The sequence below is a fragment of the Anser cygnoides genome, chromosome 3, assembly GCF_040182565.1.
Source record: "Anser cygnoides isolate HZ-2024a breed goose chromosome 3, Taihu_goose_T2T_genome, whole genome shotgun sequence".
NCBI lineage: Eukaryota > Metazoa > Chordata > Aves > Anseriformes > Anatidae > Anser > Anser cygnoides.
Genome location: NC_089875.1, coordinates 105,961,682 through 105,973,138, shown reverse-complemented (window position 1 = coordinate 105,973,138; position 11,457 = coordinate 105,961,682). Strand labels below are relative to the sequence as shown.

The following is an 11,457-nucleotide window of genomic DNA, read 5'->3' as shown; positions in this document are numbered from 1 at the left end:
GTGTCTGCTATATTTCCACATTATCAATCTGCTGAAGGAAACCATGATCCTGACAGGTGCAAACACTGGACTCACAGGCTTATGGAGTCTCATGAGCCTTTCAAAGGTTTCTCACCTCACTGATCCAAAATAAACCTCAGTGCTTAAAAATCAAAGCAAGCAAAATGTTTTATGTAGCACAGTCTGGTACAGAAGCAAAGAACAGGAAGAGAAAGAGGGTAAAAAAGGTTATTTCTGTACATTGGCCATTAATTGCAATTCCTTTATGACTCGTCTTTTGGAGTTGACCTTTCTCTGGATGTCCCCAGTGCTGGATACGGTAATAGGAATGCTACTGTTTAACTGCTGGCCATGTCACTTGTAGTTAAAACACGAATTGCCTCTCTAGTACATAATTTAAAAATGTATGTAATTAGCATCATGGACACTAACCCCTTACCATTGCTTTCTTTTAACTTAAGGACAGTTGCAGGTTTCAGTTCTTGACCATCTTTCAAGGTTTGTACCACTCTGTATCTCGTAGTCTAAAAAATGTCAGGAAGAAATATACTGTGAAATGGAGAGATATATCATGCATACTGTAATATCAGCTGAGGTGCAGCCTATCTGACTGGGATGCAAATCACCCCATGCATATCTGTCATTACCAGGGACTGGAAAGCACTGTTTGAGAGATTTAGCTAACAGTAGACTAAAACAGAAAAAAACACACCCTGTTTCATGGTTTACCTTTAATGTACAATCAATGATCACCATCTTCTGCCTAAGATAAGTGCCTTTCACACAATTCTCTGCCTCAGCCATCAGGTCCCAATACCAAAAAGATGTGAATACAAACCTGTGGAGTCATTGTGTTTGCCAAGGTTTCTTTCCTTTCGGCACAGGCAGTGTAAAATGATGAGACTGGAAATAGTCTTCTGCTCTGGAAGGGTTTCTGAGATGTCACTCCAGCTCTGGGCACATCTGAAATTATTTGTGAGAGATATATATAAATATCTATGCCATGTATATAAACGTATGCACATGTATATGTAAAAAAATCTCTAATTTATTACATATTATATACTTTTGTGACTGTTTCAGGAAGAAAAAAAGCAACACAAACAAACAATGGGACCAACATGCAGGAACAAATAAAAGCCTCTTCCTATCTAGAGTAGAATAAATTATTACTGAATGCTGAGGTTAATGTTCACTCCAAACTGGGGCCTGCACAGCTGGGATTCTTAGTGCTGTTTGATCTGCCCTTTCAAGCTCTGATGATCCCACTAAATTGCATTTAATGGACACAGGGCTGAAGTACAAAAAAGAGAGGCCTTGTTATAAAACAATAGAGACAACTTAGCTCTCGCACACACCTCTTCTTTGTACTTCATGAAAGCCTTTGTCCTGATGCGGAGGGGGGAAAATACGTTATGAAGTACTCCACTGGCATTGTTTGCTTGAGTTTCAGAAGCATGACTGCCTTTTTTTTCAGGTAGTCAGATTTACAGTCACTACAGTGGAGGGTGAATTTCACAAGAGGCATTTGTACTTGGCTAGTCACATCAGAACAGGATGTCGCACACCTGCACACTCCATTCATAGAAAGAAAATTGTTCTGAATAATTACTCTCCAGATATATTTAAGATTTCACCCATACAAGCTACTGGAGGCATGCACAATTGCAGTAACTTTGCAGAAGCTCCCTCTGCACTTTTCTTGTCCTGGAAGATGTCACTCTAAATTCATCCCTGCTGAAAAAAAAAAAAAAGGTAAATTTTATACTGGTGCTCTTTCTGGTAGTTTCCTGAGAAATTCATAATAGAGGAAGATGCAAACTGAAAAATATATCCTTCCATTTTATTGAAGATTTTACTAGATTTTACTAGATGTTGGTTTCCAAACAAGCATGGCAAACACTCCCCCCCCCTTTTTTTTTCTGAAATAACTGAATGCAATTTCCATCTTCTTAGATTTATATATCTATTAATCTGTTCCTCGTTAAACCTATCTGAGGGCCCAAGATTGCTCATGGCTTCCAGTTGCTGGGCCTCGCCTTCTTTAAATTCTAACAAAAATGGTCCTTGATAAATCACTATCATTTTAAAATCAATATGGTGCAATGTAAATCTGGAAAGAAAAGACATTTAGTTGCCATAAAAACCAGCCAATATCTGACAATATAAAAAACAATGGATTATCTCCTCATTTTGATGCATAATTTAGACAACAAGAAGGGGTCTGATAATAACTACCTGAAAACTTTACACATAAAAAATCTGTACAATTTTTCCCTATAAAAAGCAAGGAAGATTTGCAGTGTCAGTATGAAAATCTTTATACTGATGTGCTGACTGCTTTCAGTCCCAGTCCCAGATACAGGGAGCAGTAAGGCTGATATTCTGTGAGGTCCATACTTATCCGTATGACATATTGATTTCATGAAGATTGCATGTGGGATTGTGGATGTTTCCTATCATAACATGCTTGATATTGCAGGTAGTCAAGGTACGTTTTGAAGGCTGGCTGACGAAAAGGGCTTTTCTTCTCTGGTATTACTTATGTGGGAGCAATAATTTTAGGGCACTTGAAGGATGCCAATAGTTTCTGGGGCTAGCAAAAGTGACAGAACAGCACAAAGCCTACTACAGGAGAATAAGCCTATATTTATGTTTCAAGCCCACAATGGGCCATAAAGATAATACAATCTACCTTTGGCATATTTGCCCTCCTTTCCTGACTTCTCTTTCTGAATTTACTTGAATTAGTTCAAGCTTCAAAGCTATGAGTTATAGCTGAATGATGATGTTAGATAAATGCCTGTGGCTTGAGAAGCCCAAGAGGTGGCCATAATGAGAAGAACTCTCCCAGCCAGTCCAAGATTGGAATTGTCGAATTACTTTTCTGAATTACTCACCTGACTGCTGAGAGACAGCCAAGAGTAGGATGGTTTCCTTTGGGGTCCATTGGCTGTATGGAAACATGAGAATAAGGAACGATGCTATTGAACTTTGAATTTCAGGTCCTTAAAACTCACTCTGGAGGAGCTCCAAGGTACTTTGCCTCTCCTTCAAGGAAAGAGAGCATTACTCTAAGTGGTGGAGTGTTTCTTCTGGGAAACTGATTGGAAATGTGGTTCAATAATAGTCAGCAAAGGTGAAATAGGAATATAGAATTGTAAGGTAAGAGCAATTTGCTCAGCTACTGTAGGGAGGTAATTTAATTAGATGATTCAGGGAAACACAATTTAGGTTTTTGTTTGTTTGTTTTTTTTTTTTAATCGGTGTATTAACCCTGGACTAGTAAGAGTGAGCAGCAAGAACATGAAGCAAAGATTGTCAGTAACAGGTAAGTGTGTCATTCTCTGTGGTGACTGGCTCTGAGGCAGACTGAAGCTGGCGAGCTGAGAAAATTGGAATGAGGAGGCTAATTTAAAAAAAGAGATAGCACTGTTCCCAGTTTTATTCTTGCTTGAATTCCAAATGTCTGCAGATCATGGGTTTAGTTTGGCCTATTAACTATCTACGTTTGAAATCTGTATTGAGATCCAAATCACTGCTGAATTTATGATTCACAGAAGGAAAGAGATTAGATTCAGATCACTAATCACCAGAGTGTTTGCCACAGAGAAAGTCCAGGTGTGTTTACTTTATTCCTTAATTAATTAATCTTTACCTATTTCTTCCAAATAACCTGCCCTTAAGGGTGGTTAGATACCACAGCTATGAGAACAATAAGATGCTCTAGACTGATGTTTTCTGAGTGACTGTCTGTAAGACAGCAGTTGCTTTGTAAAGTCAACAGGCTTGCTTCATAGCTGACCCCAGGCCCCTGTAAGCAACAGAGAAATTGTCTGGTATTGAAATTGTCTGGTAAATGTGCAGAATGGCCTGAGAGAAATGTTGAGTGTTGTCAATGGGATACAGAGCCAAAGGCTTTGTGAAATGTTTATCTGATTTATTTTTTCTCTCTAGGAAATCTCTCTGATTCCACCTGCCATTTGTGTTTTGACTGTCGTGTTTAGAAACATTATATGAAAATGGCCCTAACAGGCCTCTGATGCTAAGAATGGTAGGTGACTTAATGGAGCTCTATTTTTTGCCTTTAAGGGTCGCGTCTCCTAATTTCCTATACTAAGCACTTCGGGATGGGGTTTCCTCCAAATTAGAACAGCAAGTGTATGCAGAGGCTGCCGTGGGGCTGGTCTGGAAGCTTGCTCTGGTCTGAGAGCAGAGCAGCAGTGCCTCTGGAGTGCCTTCATGGAAAGGACTGGGAATTACAGAGGGCTGGGAGTCAGGAGCGAAGTGCTATGGCTGCGGAGACCTGTGCTTTCCTCTGTACTTGCAGAGCTCCCTTGAGAAACTGAGGTGATAGGAGATTACTGAGCTACTCTGTTCTTATACGGTTAACAACCACTTTCTAATGGAGGGGCTGTTTTAATGCTCTAGTTTATCTGATTCATATAAAAAATAGCAATAGAACAATTTAATGAACAATGGTATAATAGTATAATAATATTATAATAAACATCAGTAGTTTTACTACAAATACATGTAAACAATCTGAATCAGTGTAACTATGGTAGTTATGGGGAGTAGTTCATTGTTAATATTATCTAATTAAAAGAATGCAAAAGTACTAATCTGAGTAGAGACCAACGTACTCTGCAATATTTTTAATACAAGGGAAAGTAGGGTCTGTTTACTGGGGAGAAGGATGATCTTGGTGTTGTCCGCATCCTCACACAGATTTACTCTGTGACCTTCCCCACTCATCGAGGTGATGATTTTCAAACACAGATGAATGCTTATGTCCATGTTTAGCCATTTAATAAAAATGGCTCGATTTTCAGAATGTCTGTGTCTCCCGCACCTCCTAATTCTGGTACAAATCATGGTTACTTGCAACCGAGGTGAATTTGGCAGCCGGGACTGTAATTACCCTTCATCCTTCCCACCCTGTGCAACTGATGTTAGTGGTGTTCTCTGGGTTTACTGAGCAGAATTCCACTCTTGGCTGAGCTCCTCAGGCTAATATTTTCAAAGAAACCTATAAGGAAATAATGTCCAAATCAGTAGGATTTTGGTGAGTTATTCCCTTGGTTTTCTTTGGAAAAAAAAAAAGGGGGGGGGGGGGGCTGGAATTGCTGACTTTGGCCATTTAAATAGACAGCAGAATTTAGTTCCACTGGGCATTAAATCTTTACCAGATCTTACTTGGATCTCAGACCTGAAATATTCACAGAGCAGTGATGTCATATTAATGATGATAGTGTAACTATGATGTGATTTAATCAAGAGAAGAAACATGGTTTATTACCCTAACTATAGAAGCCTGTACTATGCTAAATGCATTTCCACACAGCAGTAGGTGGAAATTTTTTCTTTTACCTCTTGTGTTTATATTTCAAATAAATTAAATTTCTTATTTTTCCAGAACTAGGAGCACCCCTATTCTACAAACAAGTCACCAGTTTTTAGGACTCCTTTAAAATGAAAGGATTGGCCGGGGAAGAACTAAATGCCTAAGCACAAGGCCAGTGTGGTGATGCGCGATCTGAGTCATCTGATGATGACTCAGGTGAAGGTTGCTGCTGCTCAGTTGACATCATGGAATGGGATGTAGAAACAGAAATAGTGTCTCTGTGCTAATTGTCTATGGGTAGTTTCCTTCTCATTCTGCATCTAAATGGACAACAATGTTTTTCTGCATCCCCATGGGATCTGTAATGCAAGGGTAGAGTTTGATGCACATTAGGGATAAGACTGTCCTGCATTTATGGCTGTGTGGAAGTGTACATACAAGCCACTGTTACAGAGCAGTTCATGCAGGGTAACTCATCACCCAACTGCCAGTTTGTGTGCTCACACCCTATGGCAATGAGAGGTAATTCAAGGTAGCTAACTTTAAAGGAGACAAGGCAGTCCTTGGATTTTAGATCTCTAAAGGAAGAAAAGATTTTTTTGCATTGCTTTAAATATGATATATGCCTTTTACAGTGTGAATAACATTCTTTAATATCTATATTTAGTGTAGCAACTACAATAAAACTGACTCTGGAACATAAGCCTAGAGAGCGTCTGTTTCTTTTTGTTGGAAAGCCTAACCGTGATAGTTCTGTTTCTTTCATAGGATATTTTTCAGCTTTCTTTGCAAAACTTTTTGTTTCCCATGAAGGGTTTTGTCTGTGTTTGCATCTATCACTGGAGCTTGTACAAACTTGGAAGTACTTTCACAATATGCCAGCAGTCATTTTCCTTTCAGTTCTGTCCATTTCTAGAAGAAAGAAAGAAAGTTGGCATGCTGTGGGGCTTGAATACAGTATGTTTCCTCTTGTCATACTGTTCCAGCAGTCAGGCAAAGATCACACATTTTTCCCCCCTCAGATGGCTATAAAACATTTTACATTAGAAGTTTTCAGGTAACTATCTGTCACTAAACCAACACACAAGCAGCATGATTTATCACAGTGAACAGAGCTGGCTCAAAAATATTCATGAGTCGGTGAACATTTAGAGCTCGATCTAAAAATGTTGCATGCGAGAAAAAAAGGAGAGCGTTTAATAGAAGCTTCAGGCTTTAATCTCTCTCGGCTTTACAGACATGCTAGCATATGGATTCACATGTGTCTGCCATGTGGTAGAGTTTGTACTTCTCAGAATCCAAAGCAAATAACATTTTAAGCTTTCTTTTTAAGGGGAAAGAAGGGACAAAACATACTAATAACTCCTACAGCTGAAGAAGAAAAAGCTCAGACTACTCGATCCATGTAAATAGAGAGTGATATCAAAAGTTCCCACTTGGGATGTTCAAATGTGTAAGGGCTCCTATGCACAGGCACTGAAAATAGAGAGGTGAGGCCAGGTGACGCTTGCATGTGAAGCCTGTGGGGCAGGAGATCTGGAAACGGAAGATGAATATTGATAGGCAGTAGGCTGCTCTGTCGACAAGGAGAAGACAGGTGCCTGGAAGGGCCCATCGCTCAGCATGGGAAGGCATGCTGCACCAGCTGGAGAGGGCAGCCGCGGCCCCGTGCGGAGTTATCCTAAGCATCCTCCCCGAAACTGCGCAGGGCTGAGCTCCATTAACTTAGGGCAGAGAGTAAATGGCAAATCCCCGTCTGGTACATATATAAATATAGCAGTCAGCTCAGAGCAGGTGGACTCTTTGGCTTTCAGGCGGAATGGGCCTGATGGGTCTGATTGCAGGATTGGTTGTCCTTTATAAAGAATTTATTTAGAACTATTTTTTTTTTTTGGTAATGCTTTATTATTTAAATGTTCCTTGTGTATACTGGAAGAAGAAAACAAAAAAACACACTTCAGTGTTGTTCTTCCAGCAATTCAGATATGGAAAATGCACTTCATTTGATTACCCTCCACTATTCAAAAATCCCAGACAATATATTGGTTCCAAAACAAATTACCCTTAGGGATTTTTTTAGATTATAATACACAGGGTGTTCCTATATCTATAGCAGAAGGGTTATTAAAAATAAATCAGATTCTTAATAATGGAATCATTCCCTTGAGTACAAGAGCTGAATAGCATTTGTTCATCAAAGGACATATCTTTCTGTCAAATCTGAGATTCAGAAACTTCGAATCAAACTCACAGTGAGACCACTTCCTCCACCTCCTCCCTTGCCAGAGACAAAATCTAGTTAGCTGCTGGGAGGTTGAGGGGAGGTGGATTTACACCAACAATGACAGCAGGCGTGGTGGTTTGATAGGTGACCACCCTACCAGGCCACTCCGATTGCATGACAGCTGCCTGTAGTCAGCCATGCACTTCTAGGTATAGATAGATGCATTCTCCCGGCAGGACCCTGCAGACAGCCACATTCTTCCAGTCGGGTGCTATAGTCAGCTCGCTTTCAGTGGCTTATATTGTAATCAGCCACATTCTTATATTAATATGTTATAGCCCTTCCTCCTTGGGGCTGTATGTTGCCCTGCCAAAGTCACTTGCTGTAGTCAATCAGGCAGGCACAGCCCGATATAGGTGTATGAAGGAAACAGCAGTTTTTACTGTGAGAGAAGCACATATGCTGCAGGCCATTGTAGCACTGTAACCTCATGCATTACCAGACCACTTTCCTTTAAAGTATAACATGGAGTCAGATGGCATAGCCATACGCTGGCTTCCACAGGTTTTCACTGAAGTCACTTTACTAGCAAGGACTGTGCTGTAAATTCCCGGGGGCCTCTTCTCTATCCAGTGAGCTGAAGTGTCACACTTGACTTGGTGTTTGTCCCTAAGGTATGACTCCCTTATTCACCTGCGTACTGGAGGCTGTGTAGATTTAGCCTAATGAACAGCTAAGGCCTCTTAAATTTTCTCAGGACTTTCACAGTAACCTAATTCCCCCCTATCCTGCACCCCATTCCCCAAATCTTATTTTAATTACCCGAACTGTCACTGAAAGAAAAAGATGGAAAAAGCCTGGCCAGGATGGGGAAAAGCTGCAAACTTCACTGGCCTCAAAATTTTAATGAGCTTATTAGTATGTGGAAGTGCCTTGCTCAGAGTGTGCTGAGCGCTGACAATCAGGTATCATTCATTAGGTTGTCTTGCTTTATATAGCTGTGGTGGTTTTACCCTGTTGTGAAGCTAAACTCCACAACTATTGTCTTACTCCACCTCCTCAAAGGAAGAGGGGGAGAAGAAAAGATGATGGAAAGGGCTCAAGGGCTGAGATAAGGACAGGGAGATCACTCACCAGTTATCGTCATGGACAAAACAGAGAGCACAGGGAGATTGATATAATTTATTGCCTATCACTAGCAGACTAGAATGGTGAGAAACCAAAAGCAAACTAAAACCACCTTCCCCCCACCCACCCTCCTCTACCTCCTTCCCAAAAGCAGCACCGGGGAACAGGCAACAAGGGCTGTGGTCAGTCCCTGACACTTCGTCTCCACCGCTCCTTCATGGTCACTCCCTGCCCCTGCTCCCCGTGGGGTCCCTCCCATGGGATGCCGTCCTTCCCGAACTGAACCTGCGGGGGCTGCCCACAGGCAGCAGCTCCTCAAGAACTGCTCCCACACGGCTCCGTACCACGGGGTCCATCCCCCAGGAGCAAACTGCTCCAGCACGGGTCCCCCACGGGCGGCAGCTCCCCCCAGGCCCCCTGCTCCTGCGTGGGCTCCTCTCCACGGGCTGCAGCTCCGGCCCGGGGCCTGCTCCTGCGGGGGCTCTCCATGGGCCGCAGCCTCCTCCAGGCCACATCCACCTGCTCCACCGGGGGCTCCTTCACGGGCTGCAGCGTGGAGATCTGCTCCATGTGGCACCCGTGGGCTGCAGGGGGACAGCCTGCTCCACCAGGGGCCTCTCCACGGGCCGCAGGGGAACTGCTGCTGCGTGCCTGGAGCACCTCCTGCCCTCCTTCTGTACTGACCTTGGGGGCTGCAGGGCTGCTTCTCTCACATTTCTCACTCCTCTCTCCCAGCTGCAGTTGCACAGCAGTTTTTCCCCTTTCTTCAATCTGCTCTCCCAGAGGCCCACCCAGCGTCACTCCCTGGCTCAGCTCTGGCCAGCAGTGGATCCCTTTTGGAGCCGTCTGGAGCTGGCTCTGATCTGATGTGGGGCAGCTGCTGGGCTGTGCTCACAGAGGCCACCCCTGCAGCCCCCCTGTTACCAAGCCCTCACCACATAAACCCAATACAAATGGGTTTACATTTCCTACAAAAAGCTAAGAGTTTTGGAATAAAACACTTTTTTTTTTTTTAATATCATATGTTTTTTTATTTATCTTACCACATGGGTTTATAAATTTGTGGTGGATTGTCTGTCAGGCTGCAAGAGCATTGGACAAGTTTGTATCTTCCTGTATGTACCTATAACAGATCAACCACTCTAGAAGAACCCACAAAAGCCAAATGTCTGTTAGGGATAGCAATCAGATCTCAAGATATATCAGGTATTGTCTGGAATGCTTCTGTCCTTGCACTGGTCTAATATAAAGACATGAGAAATATGAGAGAACTGTTGGAAATAATGTTGTTTCATTTCTGTTTCCATTTCATCTCCCACCAATACAGTCAGCTATTACTCTTTAGTCAACCATCACTCTTTTCATTAATGTTACCCTTAGGTCATCACTTGCTTCCTTTGAGATGTCAGTAACAGTAAATTGTGGGACCGCAGCCATTCCTTTCTGCACACCGCAATGAACTCATTTTGTTTACACTTTTTTTTTTTTTGTATAGGAAAAGAACTTAGTCTATATTTTGTTACATGTTTAGCATCAGATAACTTTTTATACCATATAAATTACCATAAATAACAATTACCATGTATAACACAAATAATAACATAATTACCATACATAACAATTACTGCAACTAAAAGATGATAGTTCTTTGAATTGGTAATACGTCCAAATGACCATCATTTGGTGTCACCTCTGAATGACACAAACTGTCACCTTTGGAACGCTGTGACAGAGAAGCTGTCTTCTCTATATGAATAACAAGACAAGGTCATGATCAAGTATGATCATTAAAGGCTCCCAGAAGTATTTGTTTTGGGAGTAGAGGTGAAGTGCCTGGATTTGCTCCAAATTTCTGTGCATGTCATTTTGATCTGCTTCCCCAAACGTTTTTTGTGGCTTTGATAACATTTTTGATAGCATCTTTTATTGTTACATGAGTTTTGTGAAGTTGTTGGTTAAGAATTGTTGTTAAACATTCAATGCATGTAAATAAAGCAGAGCCTTGTGTAGTGCGTTTTTTGGAACATGCAGATCTACTGTAGTTGAAAGGTATTATCTAATTGTAAGCTCACTCTCACAAATAAAGTAACTTAGTCAAAGTTTCCCCTTGTTTACACACTGTGTGGCTTCATTTCTCTTACTGTAGTAGCATGTAGTGCAAATCGGAGCAGAATCTGGTTCATTAATTCTAATTCTGTTCTGGCTGGACAAACAGACGATGCACCCAGATGGAATTGTCATTGCATATAAAAGAAGTGCTTTACATATTTTCTAAGTATCATTAAGATGCTTATTTGGGCTGCAGTCTAGGAGCATCTCAGAACACAACCCCAATGACATTGCAGCTGTTGCGCTTGGGCATTAAAAAGGCAGTCTTTCCTTCCATTGTAATCATTTAAAAATTACTAGTCATGTGCAGACTCTAAGAGCTTGACCCACAACCCATGCAAGTGGGGATGGGAGTCAGGGCACGTCTTTCCACTGGAGTGTGCATGCTTTGAATCCCTGTGTAGATTTTGAGTGCCTGGCCACTGACACCAGGTAGTAGACTGTTTACTGAAATAATCCCAAGCAGTTAATAACTGAGGACTGCTGTCATGGTAGCAAGCACTGCATAGGTGTGAAAAGAGGCTTTCTGAGCACTTCTGTTAGTGTAAAGTTAGAATTCCTTTTCTCAAGTGAAACAAGACAACTCTTTGGCGCTGTTAGCACTGGGACAACTACCCCCACAGCCCTCCTTGTTGCTACAGCCATTTAA

The 11,457-nt window shown here is 41.7% G+C and overlaps 2 long non-coding RNA genes across 2 annotated transcripts; one reads left to right on the top strand and one right to left on the bottom strand.

Moving 5' to 3' along the window:
• Nucleotides 1-729: 729 nt before the first annotated feature.
• On the bottom strand, nucleotides 730-10,122 carry LOC136790520 (uncharacterized). The gene is made up of 3 exons (XR_010830592.1): nucleotides 9,384-10,122; nucleotides 2,901-2,953; nucleotides 730-1,737 (listed from the first exon to the last, which is right to left on the bottom strand). It is a non-coding gene; the product is annotated as an uncharacterized lncRNA (long non-coding RNA).
• On the top strand, nucleotides 3,730-5,986 carry LOC106030843 (uncharacterized). Its single transcript, XR_001203976.3, has 3 exons — nucleotides 3,730-3,816; nucleotides 3,958-4,054; nucleotides 5,420-5,986. It is a non-coding gene; the product is annotated as an uncharacterized lncRNA (long non-coding RNA).
• Nucleotides 10,123-11,457: the final 1,335 nt, after the last annotated feature.